Below are 23,646 nucleotides of genomic sequence, written 5' to 3' on the forward strand. Positions count from 1 at the left end.
CTCACATTTTGTCAGTGTCTGGAACTGTGGGTTTAAAAAGACACAGACTGTGGAAATGACCAGTGGAGGTACTCAAAGCCACAGTGAGCACTCGGAGACAGCCGATGTGTCCTTGTGAACCTTAGAGCTGCTGTCACCAGGAAGGTAGAGTGGACGTGTGTAGAGGAAAAAGAGTGCACACCATGACCCAAGTGGTCAGCAAGGACTGACAAAGGTGGGCAGGACAACTGCAGAGGGCCCTGCTAGACATCCTCGGACCGGGCTGCTTATGAACAAACACTTCTCTAATGGGGCGAGCATACATCTCAAGTTAAGAGAGGGAATTCAGTAATGTGTTCACAGCAAAGAAGCTGAGCCAGAAATAAGGACACCCACCTTACCTACTGTCCGAAGGAAATATGGAGACCCAGGGTCAAGTTCTGCCTTCATCTGGTACTTCTGCGACCTTGTGTTCTTGTGATAACGGCTTCTAGTCTGACTGAGCTGCCAGCGCCCTCTAGTGGCCTATGCGTTGACCAAAGGATGAGCTATCCAGTTCCTCGGCCTTTCCCTAAATTCCCACAGGGGCTGCATTTTCAGGGATAGCTGGCCCACTTGCTGACCATCAGGACATTGGAAGTACAGAGTCCCCCTTCTCCCGTGTGGCACTGATGTGAATATGCCAAGCCGTTTATATGGTCTACGCAGCAAGAGTTCGCATGCGATAACGGTTAATTAATTCTTGGTGTGTGTTGGGGGCGGGGGCTGCTTCGATGACCGTTTGGTTCGGAATTGGTGACAGAAAGAACTCCTGGAAGGACTAGATGGACTCCAAAAGAAGATGCAGATTTCACACATCCATTAACAAACAGGAGATGGGATTTCCAGGGGGATGGATCAGTATAGGGTGCTTGTAGGGTTGAGAATAATTCTTTCTAGAAGGATCAGAAGTTAGGATGGAATCGATTGGTCTTTGGTGGCTTTCTCTGAGGAGATCTACACAACACCAACCACTTCCCAAGGTGATTATACCAGGAAACACCTAGAGAGGTTCTTAAATGGGCCAAATCCTGTAGTTAGCAAGGTGGTCTTGGTCATTCAAGGGACAGGCATTAAGACAGAGGTTCAGGCACAGAAGTATAGAGTTGTGCCCCCACTGCCTGATTTCACACACACAATGTCACCCCATTCGTGACTTTCTCTAGTGCTTGTGAGGTTCAATCTTTCACCTAGTGGGCACCCACATAACCAAGCACCTGACTTCACACTAGAAAATTGACCTATCCTCCATAAAGCATTACCCAAGCAGAGCCCACCTCTCTTTAGTGGCCGTGTTTCTAAGTCGAGAATGGAAAGATGCTACACTTAACTCCTGTTTCATCCTGTACCCAGCACCTTCCCAAGTCTGCAGCATTCTTAAGTCCTTGGCTTCAGTGCCCACGGTTACTGCCTCATGCTCTCCTGGCTGGTGATGGCAGCTACCTTCAGGTTTCTCCTCCTCTCTCCCCTCTTTCCTCTGCCCAACCCTTGCCACCACACAGAATTCTAATCTTGGACTCTGTCATACTTTATCTCCATGGTGCATTGTGTCTCTATGACCTTCAGGCTCAAGACTTGGACCCATAAAGTGACAGACAACCTTCTGCTGCTGATCTGTCCAGCAGCCTCCTACAAACCCTCTGAATCTCTAACTTCAAGTATCCTCTCTAGAGATTCAACCCCGATTGCATTACCTCAAATCCAACATCCAGCTGATTCTCCTGACTGGGAACCCTGGCCCTGGGGATGCCCACCACTGCCATTCCTACACAGCTTCCCCGAGGTTCCTTCCAAGACATGGCTGTGGACAGACAGCTATCCTCTCTGTGACATTTGTGAGTGCTGTGTGCACAGCTGACACTGTGCACTTTCAAGAGTATTTGTTTCCTACCTGTGTCCCAACCTCAGGCTGGAGATCCAATGTCCTGCATTAAAGATAAGAACAAATCCTGGCTCATCTTACAGTGGTCTGAGGCAAGACACTGAGTCTGTGTTGCTTAGTTTTATTATTTACAAAATAGAGATAACAGCCTCTGCCCCCCCCATAAAGTTATCAGATTAATGCATATAAAGTACTATAAGAAGGATTTTGTTTCTAGGGAATGTTATCTACAAGAATTAGCTTCAGGTGCCAGCCATGTCCTGTTAGAACACCATATTGTAGCCATGTTGGTTTCCCAGGTCGTGCACAGTACCTGGTCAGGAGCATGTATGGAATAATGAGTATTTAAAGGAGCAATGGCTTGATATTTGCTTTGTTGCTTAGCAAATCCCTGAATCCCTCTGGCTTCCCTTTCCAAGGTCCCATGCACTCAAGTTTTCTTTCTGTGCTAACTGTCACTCATTCAACTGTAATCTCACTCACTCAGCAAAAAATTATTGAACAGCGATGTACGAGATTTGCTGACTTGTGAAGATGCATCTGAACTGGACTTGCTATTTGTGTTGAGCTGTCCCAGATCACACACTCAGAAAAGATGAACAGTATTGCAGCTGTGAGAGAGAGAAAAATCCTCCATTAGCAAGTAAACCTATGACACCAGGGGAAGCTGTCGCCCCTTGTGAGGGAAGTGACCAATCGGCTTTAAAACTATACAAAGCAATATCTTTATTAAAAAAAAAAAAAACACACACACACACACACAAAAAAAAAAAAAAAAAAAAAAAAAAAAAAAACAAGAAAAATAAACCACTCCCCCAGAGGATCCAGGCTTCAAACTCGTTTTACATGATAGGGGATATTAAAGTTATCTAGCTTAAGTCAAGTTTTGTCATAAGGACATTGTGGACATAGTAAATTCTCCCCTATCTCTAATTCTGTGCCTGGAATGTGTCCCTGAATTTACTGAAGAATCAAAACGTGTGCCAGGTAATTAACTCCAGTTACTATGAGGTTAACAAATGTGGCACCTTGTCCCTTCCTCCCTTCTTCCTGTTCCTCAGAAACACACAGCCAAGCTGCAAACGACTGGAGCTCTGTAAGGCAAACAGATACAGACTCTCCAGACTCTACCCCCACAAAGCACTTCATTAGCAACGCCCTGACCATAACTGGGTCCCTCCCCTGTAAGATGAGAGCGTTCATTTGATAGCACTAGAGGTGAACGTTGATACTTCGTACTTGAGTCCTTGGCCCTGCAAATTGTTGTCACCACTGAATAAAACAAAACAAACAAACAAATAAACAAAAAACACAAATATAAAACACACACAAAAACTGGTCAAACACATAAAACATTAAGTCCGAGGGAATCCCATGGAGTCATGACAATTAGAGGGGAAATTGGAGACTCTTCTTGGGGTTCTTAGTCTCGTTAATAAAAGAAATTAAGAACTGACTCAGAAGGAAGCTCAAGGACAATTGTATTCGGAATAAAAAACCCAAACAAACAAAAACAAAGCAAGGAAACTGTGAATCTCATCAGCTGCCTACAGAAGGAAGATGGAGAAGAGGAAGCCTCACTGTCTGAATTAGGCCTGGAAGTCAATAAACAACATAGGCAAACAAGTAGCTGAATGCTGGGGAGGTGGGGAGGGAGGGATTCTAGAGAAACAGTGAAGCCCATTGTACCACGAAAAGTGTGTGGCCAACATGTAGAAGAAGCATAGAGAAGATGGAAAAGAGTCCTGGTCATAGCAGAAGAGGAGCATAAAGACTGCAAGAGCCCGAGGATGCTTGCAGTGTCCGCACCACGGCTGCTTACACCAGGCCTGAGACATGCTGACATGGGAAAGAGGAAGCCCATGGGGCCTCCACCCTACCCAAAGAACCACAGGCAAATGGGAATGTCGAGAGCGGGAGAAAAGGTACTGCCCACAGAGACTTGACCAATGGGTTATCCAACACCAAGTACACAGCCATGAAATCACATGCAAACGAATAAAGTTATACAGACCGAGCATGCTACATTAATACAACTAGGAAGGTATGTGATATAGGCATAAATATCAACGAGTAAGGAAAAGAGGTAAAGGGAATAGAAGGAAGGAGTTAGACCGAAAAGGAGAAAGGGGAATGGTGTGATTACATTTTAACTTCAAAAATAGAAAAATGATAGACCTTTTTAAAGAGTCAGTCACTCTCTTCTGAGTCAGAAATGTGAACAGACATAACAGAACCTAAAGAAGCCTCTGGAGTGGCTGCATAGAGGCAAGCTTTCTGGGGAAGAGAAGTGCATTTGTTAGGAGATGTTTTTTCCCTGACAATCTGGTCCCAGGGCCGCGCCAGCCCCAAATAATACACTGAGACTCTGTATTTGATATAATGCTGTTGGCCAGTTACTAGTTTCTTACTGGTTAGCTCTGCCTTAATTATTAACCCATTTCTATTAATCTAAGTATTTCCATGCGGTCTTATCTTACCGGAGAGAGGGCCCAGCGCTCTACTCTCTCCATCCTCCATCTTGAATCTCCTCCCTCCTCCTTCCTCTCTCCTCGTCTCCTAGTCCCGCCTCTCTTGCTTTCCTATTGGCCAACAGTGCTTTATTCATTAACCAATATGAGAAACATATTTACAGAATGACATTTCCCATCATACATTATTGTGCTGGCCAGTTTTATGTCAACTTGGAGCAAACCATGATGAGAAAGCCACCAGGCAGCATTCCTCTACGACCTCTGCATCAGCTCCTGCCTCCAGGTTCCAGTGCTGACCTCCTTCAGTGATGGACCTTTGACGGTAGTGTTTCATCACAGTAATAAAAACCTTAACTGGAACAATTATCTCATTAATGGATAGTTACTCCTCCTATCTCTTTAGCACGATTTAAGAGAAATCTGCCTTCCCAAGGGATGGTTCTTTGGTCCAACTGCATTAACTTTTAAAGGAACACCATTGTCTCCACAAAAAAGAAGTAGCTTTCCCAGAATGAGCCTCTAGGGCTATTGTAACGGTGTATCTATTGATATTTTACAACTTGCAAAGATATGAAACTTTACGAAGTTGATGAAAATAGAGCCAAATAATTATGACATATAGATGAAGCCAGCAGAAAGAAGTAGCATGTCACAAGTTGGGTCCCCAGGACATGGAATGAATGTGGAAATAAGGAGATAATTCCCCCATCAAAAAAAAATTGACCGAATTCATGGTGATGCTGCATAATTTAGAGGAGTGTTGTTGCATATTGTGATTTACAGATGTAAGGAGTCAAGACTAGAATTCAGTGTGAGGGTGGGTGTGTCTTACAGAGAGATCTTCCTCTCTGAAAAGCCCAGGAGCTGCTAGGTCAGCCCTCCCTGCTCTCAGCTCTGCTGGAAGGCAGCTGGTGCCTGTTCTCATCAGCAAGGTAAGTAGAAAATGCTGAACACACAAAGTCTCAAAGCCTGCTGGGTAACATGTCAGTGTGTGTGTTTGCTATCTAGCCGACAGTTACCAAAGTTTCGACTTACAAAAAGTCGATCAAGTGAGAGAAACAAATAATCCAGTGATTTCAAAACTTCACTAGAACTTCATGGAACAGTAATTCCTACTGCAATAGTTAGAGGTAATTCTCTTAGCTGTGTTCTGTGAGGAGCTGCGTTGGGTAGCTGAAACAGACACCACCTCTACCTTACCCTTGAACAACCACAGTCACCAGGGCCTGGCCACTTAGGTCCTCAGAGACAGAATGCAGCCCCAACCCCAGGCATGTCAATAAAGATGTTTTCCTACCTTATATGTGGCAGTAATGTAGCTCTAATTGTCATTACCATCTCACAGCCTACAATTACCTGTGAAGATAAGAGGTGCCAGGTTAGAACAGTTTAACTAAATTTTACCCAAGTTTCTGGCAAACACGTTCCCAGTTCAAGGCTGGATGTCTTTATTGGTAGTAGAAGAATTGAAGCCACAGTGAAGACATTTTCAGAGTATAACAGGATATGCATCACTTAGAATTGCTGGTTAATTTAGGGACTGAAGTTGAAAGTGATGCATTTATGCAATAAAATGAACAAAAATCATGCTACTTCAAAAGAGGGAGCAGCTATGAAGTTTAGGAACCTAAGGCCACTGTGTTCTGTTCCCACGCTCATTTTACAGAGATGGGAATGATTATAACCTTCCTGGCAAGAGGGAAGGGATTCCACTGACTGACCCTGGTACCTCCAACTTTGGCTATCAGACTATTGAGATAATGAACCCCAGGAATCGGAATTTGCCCCAGAATTCTCATGCTGGAAGTCTGGCATCGCCATTAAGAGATGTCACATAGTTCTGTCAGACTATTTTGCAGAAGAGATGTGAGAGCATAGACAAGGGTGATGACAGTCAGACGGCTTAGTCACACAAAGCTCTTGCCATCTGTTTAAAGGTAAATCTCACGATGGGACCCTAAGGATGGATTTGGGGAGGGGAGGTCACTGAGTATCTGAAAAGGTTCTTCTGAATGAGACTATTGAACTGAGTGAATCTCCTTTCTCAGCTTTTCACTACGAGTATTCTCTTGAATTGACCTCTTGAGGAGGAGTAGCTGAACCTAGCTTTTTAGACCTACCAGGACTCGAGCTTTGACCTCCCTACTCTGGTAACACTCTGAAGTGGTTAACAGAACCTTCTAACACCAGGAGTTCAGAGTCAGCTCAAAATACAGACCAGCTCTTCTTGACCATTCACTAGGCTTGGTGAGTTTGTACAGATATTTGATGTTTAACAAAGTAGCAGAGACATGGCATTATGAGTGTGTACTGTATGGGATGGCATATGTGCCCACTTGAAGCAAGTTTGTTCATAGCCTAAATGGCAGACACAAATTACAGCTGTGAAAAAAAAAAGATAGGCAACATGCACATATTTTGGGTGTTATTAAAGTCCAGCAAAACAAATATGTTCCTACTAGCTTATGTGTGAAAATAAGTAACATAAATAGAAATTTTAAAAATGAATCTACTGACTCTGTGAAAAGCTCCAGACTTAACACCCCCCCACACAAATAGAAAAATTAACCAAGGCTGCAAAACACTTTTGCACTCACTTCCTACCCCTGAGCGGACTTCTACATTTACCAAGATGTTTCAGAAAGGAAAGTTAAACAAGGGTTCTGTTCCCCATCGCCCTACAGAGGTTGGACTAGATTGCATATAGATTAACATGCATTTTACAATTTTATTTATTAGGTGTTTTTGCCAATAATTTAATCTTAAATGCAAAATAGCTGGTGGTTTAACTTGTTGACTTCTGAGCTGAAATTCCTTTATAATCCTGCTCACTCTTTCCAGTTCTTCACGGAGGCTTTCCCACATCTCTGCATCTGTGGAAGACTTACCCTCCTCCTGTACTTCTCAGAAATATTTCTCTAGTTTCCACCCAGAGTAAACACAAATGTCTATTGTAATATTTTTGTCTCCTGGGCTTATGGATTCCATTGATAGTCCCACTGATTTCTCATCATTCTGTCAAACAAGTTAATTTTATTTTTCTTTCTTGCTGGACTACCTTTGGATCACAAGCCCCCAAATATCAACACAGACTTCCTATTAGTTATAAAAACTTGGCCATTAAATGGCTGAGGCTTATCCCACTAGCTCTTACAAATTATATTAACCTGTCTCTGTTAATCTACATTCTGCCACGTGGATCAGTTACCTCTGCTCTGTTCCGTGTGTCCAACTTCTTCAGAGTCTCCTGGAGTCTTCCTGGTGTAGCCTACGCACCTAGATTCACCCTACTCTTCGTCTCTCTCCCCAGAAATACCACCTATCTCTCCAGACTAGCTATTAACTGTTCGGCTCTTTATTTAACCAATCACAGTGACGTATCTTTACACAGTATACAAATATCCCACAACACTCCTGTTGTAGGGGGCTGACCATCCTGACCATAATCTGAAGTAGGTGAAGAGTTCCTTCGGGTTTCATCTGATGTGTGTCCAGTAAATGTCCCAGTTGCCATTCTGTTTGGTTTATTTTTCGGGAGGAACTTACGGTGAATAAAAAGCCTATTTTGTTGTCAAGACCACATAATCAGAAGTCCTTCTATCCTAAATGAAGGGAAAGAAAAAGGCAGACACATCCCAGCCTCCCGCCTATCCCCTCCAGTCCTTCCTCCTATAGGAGCCGGCACATTCCATTCTCATGCATGTCTCCTACTTTTACTACTGTGTGTGTGTGTGTGTGTGTGTGTGTGTGTGTGTGCGCGCGCGCGCGCTGTGTTCCTTTGTTGTGACAAAACACTACAACCAAAAGCAACTTTAGGACAGAAGGGTTAATTTCAGCTCACAACTCTCAGGTTACACTCCATCACTGAGGAATCCAGGGCAGGAACTGAACTGATACAGAGTCCATGGAAGAGTGCTGTTTACTAGCTTGCTGCTCATGGCTTGCTCAGACTGCTTTACTTTTACCATCCAGGACCACCGGTCCACAGGTGGACCACCCCAGGATTCACATCAGTAATCAAGAAAATGTCCTACAGGCTTTCTTACAAGCAACTCTTTTCCTTTCCTTTTTCATTAAATAGTTTTCATTTTACACACTAACACCAGTTTCCCCTCTTCCCATTCTCCCACCCCTCATCTCCCCCCTTTCCCACCCCAGCCCACACCCCAGAGGGAGTAAGGCCTTCTTTGGAGAGTAAATAAAGTCTGGCATACCAAGATGAAACAGGACCAAGCCCCTCCCTGCTGAAGCCGGATCAGGGCTGAGCAAGGTATCCCACCATAAGGAATGGTTCCCAAAAAGCTATTTCACACACCTGGGATAGGTCAGGTCATGTGCCCACTGCCAGGGCCTCTCCCAAAAGATCAAGCCACCCACATTCAGAGGGCCTAGTTTGGTCCTACGCAGGTTCCCCAGCTGTCAGTCCATAGTCCATGAACCCCCAGTTCAGCTCAGCTGTCTCTGTGGTTTTCCCCATCATGATCCTGACCTCCCCCTTGTTCATGTGATCCTTCCTCCCTCTCTTCAACTGACTCCAGGAGCTCAGCCAATCTTATAAATATTCTCTTATAACTCTAATCTGTGATAAGTTGACTAAGGAAAAAGGACAAAGTGTGTCTGTTAATTTATTTCCTACTGTTTTAAGATTGTGGTACTTCCGTATGTTTTCATATTGTACCTATGATTTGCTGCCTTGTTTCATCTAAATGCTAGGTTGATTTTTTTTTAATAGCTATAAGGATATGGAAAAAGTATGATAACCGTCTTCAACCATCTGTTGATGAGGGGGAAAAAATGCTTCCATTTCACCAAAATGAGCAAGATTGAAAAATCAAATCCACCCCGTGCTTGCTAGTGCCAGCCTTGCTGGGTTTCTCTAACAGATACATTTGGGGTGGGAATTCTGCATTAAAGGGTATGGAACTCATGCCTGTGTCTAACCATGTGAACCCATGCGGGTCCTGATGGTATTTTGATTCTCTCGATACTATGAAATGATATTTTATTGTTTATTTTGCATTTTATGGACTAAAATGGCAAACTGGAATCTTTCCAAATATTATCTATCATTTGGTTTTCTTCTGCGCCCAGCCTGCTTAAAACTAGACAATTTCTAACTTGGATTTTATGTCAATTTCTTAATGATCTATGAGAATTTTCAAAAGACATCCTAGATAAGAATCCCTGTATATTTGTTATACAGTGTCTTCTTACAGAATCTTCTGTGAGTTCTATCTTCTCCCTCCCCTTCCTCCCTCATCTATCTTTGTGTCTAACTTCATTCCTGTCTCTATCTAACTCTGTCTCTATCCTGTGTCTCTACCTCTAGTGGCCCAACACTTTCTCTACCCTCATCTTAGTTTCTCTCTCTGTCTCTATTTCCTCTCTCTCTAGTTCCATGTCTAACTTAATACCTCTTTCTCTCCCTACAGTTCAAACTTTATAGCCTGAGAATTGGGTAGCATATTGCACGGGACTTTCCATTTTCCCAAACTTGCCTCTCCATCCACTCACCATCACTCCCTAACCACCATTCCCGTTTCTAAATGGAGCCCCTCCACTTCTGAAGCATTGGCACACAAATAGCTACCATAGTAAACATGGTCTGCCTTTGCAGGAACCTCTTCATCAGGCACAGACCTGTTCTGTGTATTAAAGCTCAGCTAAGAGCTTTCCATCCTCTGCCCGTGTTTGTGAAGGCTTTTCCTCCCATGTTTGTGAAGACTGTTCAAGTCGGGTACATTCACTTAATAGACTGTTTTGTGTGAGTCTGGTGCCTCCTGACCCTTGTGACATTTGTGTCCTAGAGTAAGAACGAGGCTGGATGGTTGGTGTTACAAGGAACCTTCAGGGACACCTGGCCCAACCAAGTAACTTCACGGGACATGTGTTTATAAAATGAGTTTTATAAAAGTTTATAAAAGTTGAACAACATGTTTTCAAACTGTAAGTAGGTGGTGCTAGAGAACATTCTAAAATAAAACAGAAAAGAATGTCTTAAAATTATTTTTATTTGGTGTGCGTGCGTGCGCGTGTGTGTGTGTGTGTGTGTGTGTGTGTGTGTGTGTGTGTGTGTGTATTCAGATATTTTCATGCAATGATATGGGAGTAAAGGGCAGATGACACCTCTCAGGAGGTTCTCTACTGCCAACTCGTGAAATCCGGGCATCACACTTGGGTCATTAGGCCTGCCCAAAAGTGTCTCTACCCACTTTACCCATCCGAGAGTGATTTTACCATTTACGCGAACCCATCCTTTAAGTTCACTGGTGTATCAGGCCATCAGGTTGGGTTCAGTTGGCCAGGTGTGTTTCCTTTTGCCTAGACTGTATGAGTGGATTTTTATTCAAATCTAGCACAGCTTTTGTTGGTAATGAATTAGCCGTGTAATGCTATTATTACTGACAAGATTACGGATCCTGCTCAAATTTTCCCGTGTTAATAGATTATAAATGGGGCTGCTGGCATCTATCCCTGTTCAATATTCTCCTTTCCCCCTTGCAGTTGGCTGAGGGAAGGCAAATACAAAGCAATGAGGGAGGGTTAACCCTGCCATCAGGTGACTTCGGAAACCAAACATGGGCATGGCAATTAAAACAAGATGCCAGTCAGGCTCCTGGTTGTATTTCAGATGCAGGCTCTGGTTTCACGGTGGGTTGCTGTTTGCTCTACACCAATCTAATGCGCACATCACAGTTCCTCGGAACTAATGTTCCTATCCCTAATTTCTGCCCAACGTTACAGCTAGTAGGAAGGATTGCTCTCATGAGCCCAGGACGATCTCTTGGCAAATCCCAGCCCGGTTGACAATACAGTTCTCAGGCAAATTTGTACATATTTTTTTTTCTGGGTTCTGTATACTATTTAAATGTACTCACATAATTTTAAGGAAATCCTGGTTGAAGCTTCATGGATTGCGGTTTGTTTTGCAACTGTGAGTTATTTGTGACTTTTAAAAGTACTGAGCTAACTAGGCTAACTTTTGTTTATTTAAGAAAGGGGAGAAGAAATAGCCCAAGCTTCAGGCTGTGGGTGCTGAGCATGGAACAGTATAAATCAAGACAAGGGACATCCCACAGTCTCTGCCAGAGGAACAGCAAATGAGTGGGGTTGAAAGGATCCCACCACAAGGCAGAGCGGTGAGGTAAGTTTTCCTTACAAAACTCAATTACTCCTTTGCATGGTAGCTCTTGCCAGGACCCGGGGATGCTGAGATGATTAAGAGCTCCTCCCCCATACTGATGATGCATCAGGAAGCTATTTTCCCTCCCTCAGAAGATCAGCTTGTGTGTAGCTCACAGGACTGAGGGTGTTAGAGCTAGGCCACCCTCAGGACACAGCAGCTGAGTTGACAGTGTGACATACCTTACTCTTAGTTCAGAGGTGGAACACTTTCCCTGTTTGGCTGCCATTCCTCAGTCGTCATCGGTGGTCTTGGGGTTGCTGTGCCACAGCTTGGCACAGAAACTTCCCACCAAGCGCTTCATGCCCCGACTCCACAAGAACCAGAATGTCAGGTGCAGTTTCCCACTGCACCCATAGGAGCTGCCTACGGCTGCACAGATAAGGCCCCTGACCTGAGCTAACCTCCCCCAGCCAGTGCGTTTTAGTCCTTCCCCCAGACACCCCCCCCACCATGCAATTAGGGCAGAAGTACATACAGATGGCTGGGAGGGCTGGCTGAACGCTCAGACGAGGAGCTACCTTCTCCTTCTCTGAGGGAATGCCCACAATCCATAGGCTCACTCCTGAAGACAGATGACAGTGTGCTCCAAGGACAGCACTTTACAGTATTAGGAGAGGTGTGTGTGTATGTGTGTGTCTGTCTGTCTGTATATAGGTTGTGTATATATACGTGCAGCCACATGTCACTTAGAGATCCATATACATGGCAACAAATTCACTACTGCGTTTTCCATCGCACAAACATCAAGAACAATGGGCACTTACAGAAACTGAAAAGACCACAGCATCACCAAGTATGACACTACCACCACATAACGTGGGCCACCAATGAGCAATACAATGTCAGGTAGCAAACACTGTGGGCACACTACATACACACATACATACATACATACACACACACATACATACATACATACGTATATACGGGCTACATTAGAATAAGCAGGCACACGTGTACCTGCCTGCATTCCTTTGCATGCATGGTCACTGGGTTGCAGGCAGATTTTTAATCAATGTAGTATTAGCAAAACTTTACAGAGAATGTCTTCACTTACTTTTCTTTCCTTCGTTTCTTTTGTCTTTGAGACCGAGCCTCCCTATATAGTGAAGACCCAAAGGCTTCATAATTATGCCCTTTAAAAGAAATAAATGTCAAGCTGGGTGTGGTGGTGGTGGTGGTGGTGCACACCTTTAATCTCAGTGCTTGGGAAACAGAGGCAGGTGAATCTCTGTGAGTTTGAGGCTAGCCTGTCCCACACAGTTAGCACCAAGACAATTAGGTACCTTGTCTCAGAGAGAGAGAGAGAGAGAGAGAGAGAGAGAGAGAGAGAGAGAGAGAGAGGAGTATGAATGCATGATGAGAGACTGAGGGAGAGGAGATCAAGTGAGAGAGAATAAAGAAAGGATGTCAGAAATTATTGTGGTTTCAATATAAACTTCTTATATGGAAAATTTGGTTCCAACTTTGAAAGAGTCATAATTTGATGGCTTGAGTAGGCAATAGTCCAAGTTGGAGGAAGCTGGGAGTGCTCTACAGAGATATACCCTGCATACCCTGTACTAGCTGCCTCCCGTTTTGACTCTCTTCTTCTTTCTCTCTGCACACTCCCTCTCACCCCCCCCATTGCTGTGTGCCATGAGAGCAGCTCTCTCCAACAGGGCCCATGTAACCCTGGACTGGACCCTCTGCAACTGACTTAAGCCTTTACGCCTCCATTGCTTCTCTTGGTTTTTTTTTGGGGGGGGGATCCTGCTAACACGGCTCTTTGTAATCCTTCATGCTGAGAAGTAAAGCCAACAGGGGCTGGGGGCAACCTTGGCAAGCCCTCTGTTGCAGACTGTGCAATCAGTTAGTTAGAACAACAAACAACACACAGGTCGAATTGTAGCCTTGGATATTGACATGTTTGTACTAAAAGAAAGTTGGTCTGCGCCAGGCATTGGTGGCACACGTCTTTAATCCCAGAACTTGAGAGGCAGAGGCAGGCGGATCTCTGAGTTTGAGGCCAGTCTGGTCTATAGAGCTAGTTCCAGGACGCTCCAAGGCTACACAGGAAGGAAGGAAGGAAGGAAGGAAGGAAGGAAGGAAGGAAGGAAGGAAGGAAAGAAGGAAGGAAGGAAGGAATTTTGCTACTATTATGTAAATATTTGATATGTAGGATTTCTGATATGAGACCCCTCAAAGGGGTGGTGACCCACAAGTTGAAAACCTGCTGTCCAGGAGAAAGCACTGGGGATTTCCTCTATCTGCGCCACAATCCTGAAACTCTGGTCTGCACGACAGCTTAAACTACAATACTAAGGCTGATGGAAAATATTTGGGAATCAGACACCTGCATGTCATGGTCAACTGTGTTCTTATTCAGTGGATGCTCAGAGATGTTTTAAAGACAAATGTAAAGGGGAGGCATCATTTCATTTCCTGGAAGCAACAATCCTACACTACAGTGGTATCAGTGTGAGGCTGGAGAGAGCCACTGGGCTGTCCCAGAAGTGCCTTTTATCCTGCATTGTGGTGGCCTCCATGGATCCAGAACAGTTTCTGTCAGGTGATGACAGGGGCTGCCCTCCATCACTCTCAATCCTGTGTGTTTGGGGTGTTAGCTTACACAAGCACTCCATTTTGATTCTGAAGATGTGCAACTCCCACAACTAACTCTGTCCTCTTTAGAAATCCTATATGAGGCTTGTCTGATTTTTCTTTCTTTTTTATTGTTATGTGACGTGTGTGGGTGTTTTGTTTGTATTTATGTCTGCTCCACATAAAAAGAGGTGTGGCCAAAAAAGGGCGTGGGATGCCCTGGAACTGGAGTTACAGAAGTCTATGAGGCACCCTGTCGATGCTGAGAACCAAACCCAGGTCCTGGGGAAGAACAGATAGTGCTCTTAACCCTGAACCAATCCTGGAAGAGAAGAAGAAAGGTAGAAAAGCAAGCACAATCTGAACTAAATCTGGAGGTAGGTGATAACATACTCTATCAATACCAATCTCTTCCATTCAATCAACACACTGTAGTTACATTGACTCTAATGTTAGAGGGTGATGGGTGAAGGGTTTACACGGAGCGTCTACGGTGCATTAGCAACTCTCGTGTAAACACAAAAATATCCTAAAATGAAGAATAATGCGTGGTAAATAAGAACCTGGGAAACGATAGACTGATGGACGTTTATTCGGGGAGGAATCACTTAAACCAGAAACTGATTACCACCTCAGGTTCCCACCCCAAGGATGTCTCTGGATGCTCTGTTTCCGACCAGGAAGTAAGAGAGTGAGCTGGGGTCCAGGACCCCAAACCCAGTCCCCCCCAGGTCACTCCCACACCTGTCCCAAGACCCCAGTGGGCATGGTTAGTGCAACAGGTGTGGGCAGGGTGGGTATCTCACTACAGAAGAACTTAAAGAAAAATAAGAAATACAGTCATCAGAGGCTTTTATGCCCAAACAGCACTGGATAAGGTGAGGCGAGCCTGGAGAGATGTGGGGTCCCTCTTATGACATCATCGTATGAGCTTGACAACCGTGCCTCTCACGGTATTCAGAAGAAAGCTGAGACTAGCATCTCAGCGAAGCTGCAAGCAAGTTTGCTGAATTTCACAAAAACAAAAAAACAAACAAACAACAACAAAAAGCCATTTTAGTTAACTGGCTTCACTGGCTACCACTGACTTCTTACACTTTTGCAAATTCCAGACTACAGACATATAATTGCTCCTTTGCTACATACATAACCCTTGCTCTGCTCTGTATTACAGATTAACTCAAGATTTGTATATGAGACAGAATGACCAAGGAACAGAGTCAGTAGCAACAGGAAGATATGGTTCTTGTCTTTGAAATCGGGAAGAGCTATATTTAAATTCCAGATGTCTCCTTTTGCAGATAGCTTCTCCAAAGCAATGTATTTTATGTCAGTACACTCTTATACCTAAAGTTGCTTCTCTTGTTTCTAAGACAAAACACCTCATGAGAATAACTTAGGAAGTGTTTGTCTCATAGCTACATTCCATTCAGGGAGGAAACAGACAGATGTAAACATGTGTGCTCTCAACTCACTGTGGGCCCACGGATGATGCTGCCCACCTTGAGGGGTTGGCTGTCATAAGTTAACATGACTTAAGAACTCCTTGACAGACATCCTCAGGTTTGTCTCCTGTCAGGTGTGACGATGATACTATCACAGAACTAATGTCCAAGTAGCTGTGACATTTAAATGACACCACCAAAGTAAACCAGTTCCTGGAATGAAGTGCTATCTCGAAACATTGCTTGTACATCCTCTAAAAAAAAACTTCAGTTTGGCAGGAGCATAGCTTCCAAGTATGACCAAAGATGGAGAGGACAAAACACTGTCCAGAAATACAAATGCAGCTAAAAGTGCTTTGCTGGAAGATGTGTGCTGTGATGCAACTGTACCGAGCTGGGCTGTGGCCATAGCTGCTGTCCTTAGTGCATTCCCATCGGTTAGTTTCCACTCCAATCCCTCTGTCGGCAGAATCAATACTCCGTGCAACCCTGGGATACTTACATATGGCAGCTGCTTCTATGCTAATCACACATAGGAATGAACCGGGCAGGGCTGCCCTCAGTCTTTAAGACCCCACTGACACAGAGCAGTTAAACAAGACTAATGAAAATAGTGTCAAGGTGGTACAGGCTGATGTCACCCAAAGCTCGAATTCCAAGCAACCTGCTGCTGTGTACCTAGCAACAGGGTGACTGAAAAATATCCTCTAGGAAAACTGCTCGCAGTGGTGAGAGCTTGTGTTAAATTCAAGGGCTCTTAGCAAAAGGCTCCAAAACCTCATAAAAACCAATTAATGATGTAATGATGTTTGGCTCTGTTAATTACCGTCTTGATGTAATGTAATTAAACCCAGTGGCAGGAGAAAAACGGTACCAAGATGTGGACAATTGAGTTAACCGCAACATATGTAAGCTATATTTGTGTAGCACATAAATCTGAGAGGAAGGATCTAGGGCCACCTTAATCAAATCAAGCCTTTTCCTAGTACTTGTTCGAAGACCAGGGCATCTCCGTTTCCAACTTCAGAGAGAAGGCCTCTAAATGAAACAGATTCCGAAAGGGGTTTAAACTGTCACCATCAGGCTTTTGCAGACGATGACTTCATAATCTCCACTTCCTCATCTTACATGCAAGGGGTGATGCAGGTGTGTGTACACAACCTCGGAGATGACGCAATGGTTTTTAACCTTTCAAAGAAAACTTCCTTCTAGTTCCAACTATAAAAAGAATCATAAGTTAATGCTTAGTTTCATCGTTTATCCTTTCTAGACTCACTTAGTTTTACAGGGTCATCTATCAGGCGCTGCCCCTGATTTCACTAATACACCTCTTGCTGATTGGGAGTACGTTTTCAAATATTGTAGAATTTATGTTGCAAATGTTTGAGTGCATTTCCATGTCCATCAGAAAGGCTGGTCTATGATTTCTCTAAATATGATTGTATTTTTTTCTGGTTGTGGCTTTTAAGTTCATTTAGTCAATTTGTACCTTAGAGTAGGGTATTTAGTTTTTCTACATTTAATTACTGATATGTGACTATTGATACGTGAGGGGTTTTATTGTGGGGTGATTGGTTTTTGTTTTGTTTTTGGTGTTTTTCAAGACAAGGTTTCTCTGTGTAGCCCTGTCTGTCTTGGAATTTACCCCGTGTTGTAGTACTTTCTTGTCAGGACCACCAGCTCACCAATAATGACGCAGACTTGCTCATTAGGAAAGCTTGACCTTTCGCTTAGGCTTGTCTCAACTATCTCTTATAACTTAAATTAACCCATTTACATCAACCTATGTTCCGCCATGCGGGCTTGCCTGTCTTCCATCCTGCACCTCCCGTTTCCTCTCTGTGTCTCACTGGCTGTGATCCTAGACTCCTCCTCCTTTTGCTCCCAGGAAATCCCGCCCATCCTCTCCTGCCTAGCTCTTGGTCATTCAGCTTTTAATTACACCAATCACAGCAACACATCTTCACACAGTGTACAGGTGTCCCACAGCAGCTCTGTAGAGCAGGCTGACCTCGACTCAGAGGTCTGCCTGCCTCTGCCTTCCGGGGGCTGTGCCGTCACCGCCCAGGGAGGGTTATGTGAGGTTTTCTTTCATGTCTGCGATTTTGCTGCTTGTTTTCTGTGTTTCCTATTCTCGTTGTCCCTTTGATCTTCCACCCTTACCTGCTTCTCCATCACATGAGCTGGAACCCGAGTGAGCAAACTGGGAAAGGACAGAGTGAGGTGAGGGCCAAGCATGGGCTCTGACTGCTGAGTGGAGCGGTTGAGACCCACACAACAGACTGCGTTCTCCAGCTGTGAGCCAAAGTGAATCCTTCCCCCTCAAAGCGGAGCCGCTCACGGTGAAGAGGCACATTCCGTTTATCTTCTGCTTTCACACAGTATGTTTGCATACATAGTTTATTGCTTGATACTTTCATGCATGTACCTTGATCAAGCTCACCCTACGCTGTCCCCTTCTGTTCCTCCCCTCTGACCACCACCGTCCCCTCCCAATTTCACATCTCTTTGTTTCAACCCAACGAGTGTACATAGTGCTGCCAGTACGTATGTGTATGTGCCTGCGTGTAGGGTCAACCACTGACTGGAACATGGGTACCTCCCAGGGGCCACATCCCTGAAGGAAACTGAGGCTCCCTCTCCAGGAGCCATCAATCACCAGTAACTCCTGAGCTAGGGGTGGATACATCTTTATCAAATCGGATAAAGCTAAAACTCATTCATTTTTAAAATTACTTTGCTTTTATATCATATTGTTCAACTCATGTAGGATTAATCCCAGCATCTTGTCTTCAAACACCAGCATAATTTATATAATAATCCATGTCACCCTAACTTGTGATACTTCATTTGTCATGTACTAAATTCCTAGGTGAATTTTTATGAATTATTTCCGGGCCTTCTCTTCCAAAATTTGATTGTATTCCTTCCAGAATATTATTTTGATCCATTACTATTTCACTATATTTTATATACATTTGAAACAGACAGATGGTGGGGGGGGGGAAGACAGAGAGAGAGAGAGAGAGAGAGAGAGAGAGAGAGACCATGCTGACTTCCTCGGGAACCGCGGCAGACGTCTGTATACGACCTAATCTGCATTTCAGTATCAGGCAGAACCGAACCTTTTATAGCAAGTAATGTTTGCATCTGAAGGGGATTCCTACAGATATCTGTTTGTGTGTGCATGTGTGTGCAGGTAGTGGGAGAGGGTATACATACATGTATGTCTGTGGAGATCAGTGTCATTCTTAGGTGCCCAGGTGTCTGAGTTAGGGTTTCTATTGCTGTGAAGAGACACAATGATTATAGCAGTTCTTATACAGGAAAACATTTAATTGTGTGGTTTACAGTTCCAGGGGTTTAGTCCATTGTCATCGTGGTGGGACATGGCGGTGTGCAGGCAGACACGGGGCTGGAAAAGGAGCCGAGGATGGAGAAGCTACATCTTGACCCTGCAGGCAACAGGAAGTAATCTGAGACAGGAGACACAGGGCATGGATTGAGCATATATGAGATCTCAAAGTCTACATCCACAGTGATACTCTTGATGCTGGTTAAGACACAACTCAGCAATGAGGAAACAGTAAAAATCTTGCTTCGTGTTCAGCACAAAGGATTGAAACTCATTTCCTCTCTCACTTTCTCAAGTAGTGAAAATTTCAAAGTTGTGATTCTTATAAAGAGGAAATACTATCCATCTTTAGTTGTAAGTAAATTGTGGATTGTTATGTTTCTACTGATATGAAATCACAAAGTTCTCTGTGCCGTTGTCCATACTAGCATGCCTAGGAAATTAGAATTTCCCCTTCAGGTAATGTGATGTTTATTAGACATTGATTAATCTCTTTTTAGCCTGGAACTTCCTCCAGCCAAGCAATGTCCCTGTACAAGCTACAGTCCCCACATTATGAAACAAGCAACAGAGTATGAAGCCTCTTGTTCAAATACAGTGTCCCTGAAAGTGAAGCCCGTTAGAACCTGGAAGGTTTGCTGTTTTTAAAATTTAAATTAGAAACAAGCTTGTTTTACTTGTCAATCCAAGTTCCCTCTCCTCCCATGCCCCCCACTAACTACTATCCTGTCCCCTTTCAGCTCCCCAGGGAGGGTGAGGCCTTCCATGGGGAGTCTTCAAAGTCTGTCACATCACATGGAGCAGGGCCTAGGCCTTCCCATGTGTCTAGGCTGAGAGAGGATCCCTCTATGTGGAATTGGCCCCCAAAGTCCATTCGTATACTAGGGATAAATACTGATCCACTACCAGAGGCCCCATAGACTGCCCAGTCCTCCTAACTGACACCCACATTCAGAGGGTCTGAGTCAGTCCCATGCTGGTTCCCAGCTATCAGACTGGGCCCATGAGCTCCCCCTTGTTCAGGTCAGCTGTTTCTGTGGGTTTCTCCAGCCTGGTCTTGGCCCCTTTGCTCATCACTCCTCCCTCTCTGCAACTGGATTCCGGGAGTTCTGCTCAGTGTTTAGCTGTGGGTGTCTGCTTCTGTTTCCATCAGCTACTAGATGAAGGCTCTAGGATGGCATGTAAGGTAGTCATCAATCTCATTATCAGGGAAGGGCATTTAAGGTAGCCTCTCCACTGTTGCTCAGATTGTTATTTGGGGGTCATCCTTCTAGATCTCTGGACATTTCTCTAGTGCCAGATTTCTCTTCAAACCTTTAATGGCTTCCTCTATTATGGTATCCCTTTTTCTTGCTCTCCTCTTTCTTCCCCTGACTCAATCTTCCTGCTCCCTCATTTCCTCCTCTCCCCTCCTCTTTCTCCTAACTCCCTCTCTCCTCCTCCCATGCTCCCAATTTGCTCAGGGGATCTTGTCCCTTTCCCCTTCTCTGGCTTCTCCATATATGCCTCTCTTAGGGTCCTTGTTTTCTCTTAGCTGATTGTCTTATTAATGTCTTTTTACTTCAGAAATACCTGAGAAAGAAAATCTGAGGCCTAATATGGGCTGGCCTTGCTAAGTTCCTCCAGATAACTCACTGTTAACTAACTAGTAGCAACACAGAGTGTGGAAGAAAGCAGGCATCTGCATCCTTCCGTTACTCTGACCCAGTGGCAGCCTCCCTCTTCCTCATCTTGTCATTTCCCACTACGTTATAAGCAACGCCTCCATAGCAGCATGGCTGTTACTTTCCCAGCCGCCAGAACTCCATCGGCAACTAAAAACTGCTTGCGGGTGGGCTGACTGCTTGGCGCATTCCACATGCAGTGGACTTGTGGGTAGAGTGGCACCCTATCTTCCAGGTAGTATAAGCCCAAGAATGACACGAACAGGGACAAAAGGGAAGGAAAGAAAATTTCCCACTTGGTGGTATGACTCAACATTGTTTCTGTTATTTCCTGTAGCCTCTTCTTGAGAGTGTTAGGAGAAATAGCAAAATCAGATAAACCTTACAAAACCCATGCCATGTGTCCAGCACTGTCATGGCGTGTGCTCACACTAACTTGTTTAGTTAGGACTGCAACTCTCTGGGAGAGTGACTATCCATAACCTCTGTTTGCAAAAACAGAAAAAGGACATTGGAGCATTGAGCGATTAAGTTATTCATCAAGTACCCACAGGTAGAATGGGGTGAGCCTCATGCTGGAACTCAACATGCTGACCTCAAATGACAGTATCAAGCATGATTCTAGCAATAGACTCCTTAGCACTTTGCTAGGGTTGTGGAGCGTGTGGAAGGCAGTCTTCTACAAGCAGCACCCACAACTTCCCCTTGCCTTACATCCTCAATAAGAAATGTTAGGTTTACTGCATGCTCACTCCTCTCCTTTGGGTGTAGAAGGGCCTTTGTGCATTGATGTGATAAATAAAGCACACAGTATGACTGTTGGAGCAGGCATGCATTTCAAGTGAGAATATGTTTCAGGAAAATGGCCAGGAGCGAGCGAGTGAGAGCCACAGCTGCAAGAGAAAGAGAAGCACTCACAAAGGCAAGAATGCCAGAGACAGGAGCATGCAGCTGCCACTCGCAAAGGTAGTTGGAGATGTGAAATGTCCAGAGTTTCCAGGCACAGTCTGTGGCCTGCTATTGCTGGAAGATTCCACTGGACCTGGCCACTTGAAGGAGAGGCTGGGGAATCACAGTCAGTCAGTTTATGCCAGGATGGGCTGAGGATGTTCCACATTGTTTTGTAGGCATTTCTCAAACTCACATATCCTTAGAATCCTTAGCCAACAATATACATTTTCAGGCCTCTCCTCTGAACTAAGTGTTGGTCCCAAGTGTCTGCACTTAATGTAATGTAGCAGAGGACAGGGAAAGAGAAACTTTAGAAACAAAATTCAATTCTAATTTCTCTAATTACTATCTATGATTTCCTCAAATGCATACCCATTTCGTCTTTAAAGTATAGAAAATGACCTCACCTTTGCAGGGCTGTACTTTGCAGGGGAGAAGACAGACGAGTACCTGGCACACAGAAGGCAGGTAGGTAGTGTGTAAAACCCACTAATGTTCATATTCCTTAGTGCAAGTATTCCTTAACTGCTGTCCTTACTCCCCTGTAGTCATTGCATCCTCTTGCCTTGGGAGTTACCACAACAGAGCTGAGGATGCTACAGATACAGAAAGCAGGGGTAGGATGTGGGCAGAGGGTGGCATCGACAAAAAGACCGAGTGAGGAAAGCCAGATACAGGAAGATGAATGCTGTGTGATGTCACCCATCTGTGGAGTCTAAACATGCCACCTCCAGGGCAGTGGACTGGGATGGGGTGGGGAGATGCTTATCATAGCCACAAAGTTCCACATACAAGACTAGCTAGCTGGTCCCAGGGATCTGATTACAGTGTGAGGAATAGTCAGTTGTATGGCTTACTTGTTCTTTTGTTGTCGTGGTTAAGAAAGCAGATTTTGAGTCCTCAATACACCTCTCTCTCTCTCTCTCTCTCTCTCTCTCTCTCTCTCTCTCTCTCACACACACACACACACACACACACACACATGCACGCGCACGCGCGCGCACAGGTTGGGGGGTTAGTATAGGTGGTAATGATTTGTGGTAAACAGCACATACATCAAAGCTAAGCAGAGTCCTCACATAATTTAACTAGACCCTGAAGAGTTAGTTGCCTGTGTGCCAAGCGCGGAAGAGGACACCTGCAGTCCCGTCACTTAGGAGGCGGAGGAGGAGAATTGAGGCTTCAAAGCCAACCGAAGCAACATGGAGCCTTGTCTCAAACAACAAAGATGACATACATGTGCTCCAAGAACAGTGTTGAAGGAGTGGCAAACAGGAAGGCTTGTACTCTTGTACCCAGCTCAGAAAGGGATAGGAGGCAGAGGACAAGAAGGGGGAGGGTGGAGAGCTGGCCTCTTGACTAATGGCAAGTCTGCACTTGGTCATCCAACAGTTCTGAGGGTTGGTGGGAGTCTACTCCTCTGGTGACTTTGCCCCCTCTGTCCCCTCACCTCCCATCTCTACTTCCTTACCAGGTTGTCCCATGAACCCTTCTTAGTGAGTCTTGTTGGAGTTCTGCTTCAGCATAACAAAGGTAAAGGTATCAGAGAAGCCAACGATGATTGTCTCCTTCTTCTCCTTCTTTTTCTCCTTCTCCTTCTCCTTCTTCTCCTTCTTCTTCTCCTCCTTCTTCTTCATAGAAACAGCACTTGAGAAACACTGCCAGCTGCAGAGAGATGGCTCACAGTGCCTGGTGTCCATCACTCCAGCCTCTCCATCAATTGTGCAGACAAATTCTTTCATACCTTGGCCACAGTGAACTTGATTTACCTGCAACAAGGGGACATGTTCGTCTGAGAGATAGAAAGTTGCTCCTTCTCTTTCCCATCCAAGAATATCTCCTGTAAGTAATTGGGAGGAGGGGGTGAAGACCCAACCGAGGAGAAATTGTGTTTTTCTGAATAAGGCTAGAGACCCCCCATGACACCCACTGTACCCTCAGTTCCTTGGGCCAGTGTTTCATTCGTGAATCAAGTGTTTCTCGCTAGAGCTCACTTGGCTGTTCCTAGACTTGCCACTGAGCAATCGGATTGAGATTCAGTCTGTCCAAACAATTTCTGTAACATATGTCACATCTATGTTGTGAAAG

Source organism: Phodopus roborovskii, unplaced genomic scaffold (genome assembly GCF_943737965.1).
Source record: "Phodopus roborovskii unplaced genomic scaffold, PHOROB, whole genome shotgun sequence".
Classification (NCBI taxonomy): Eukaryota; Metazoa; Chordata; class Mammalia; order Rodentia; family Cricetidae; genus Phodopus; species Phodopus roborovskii.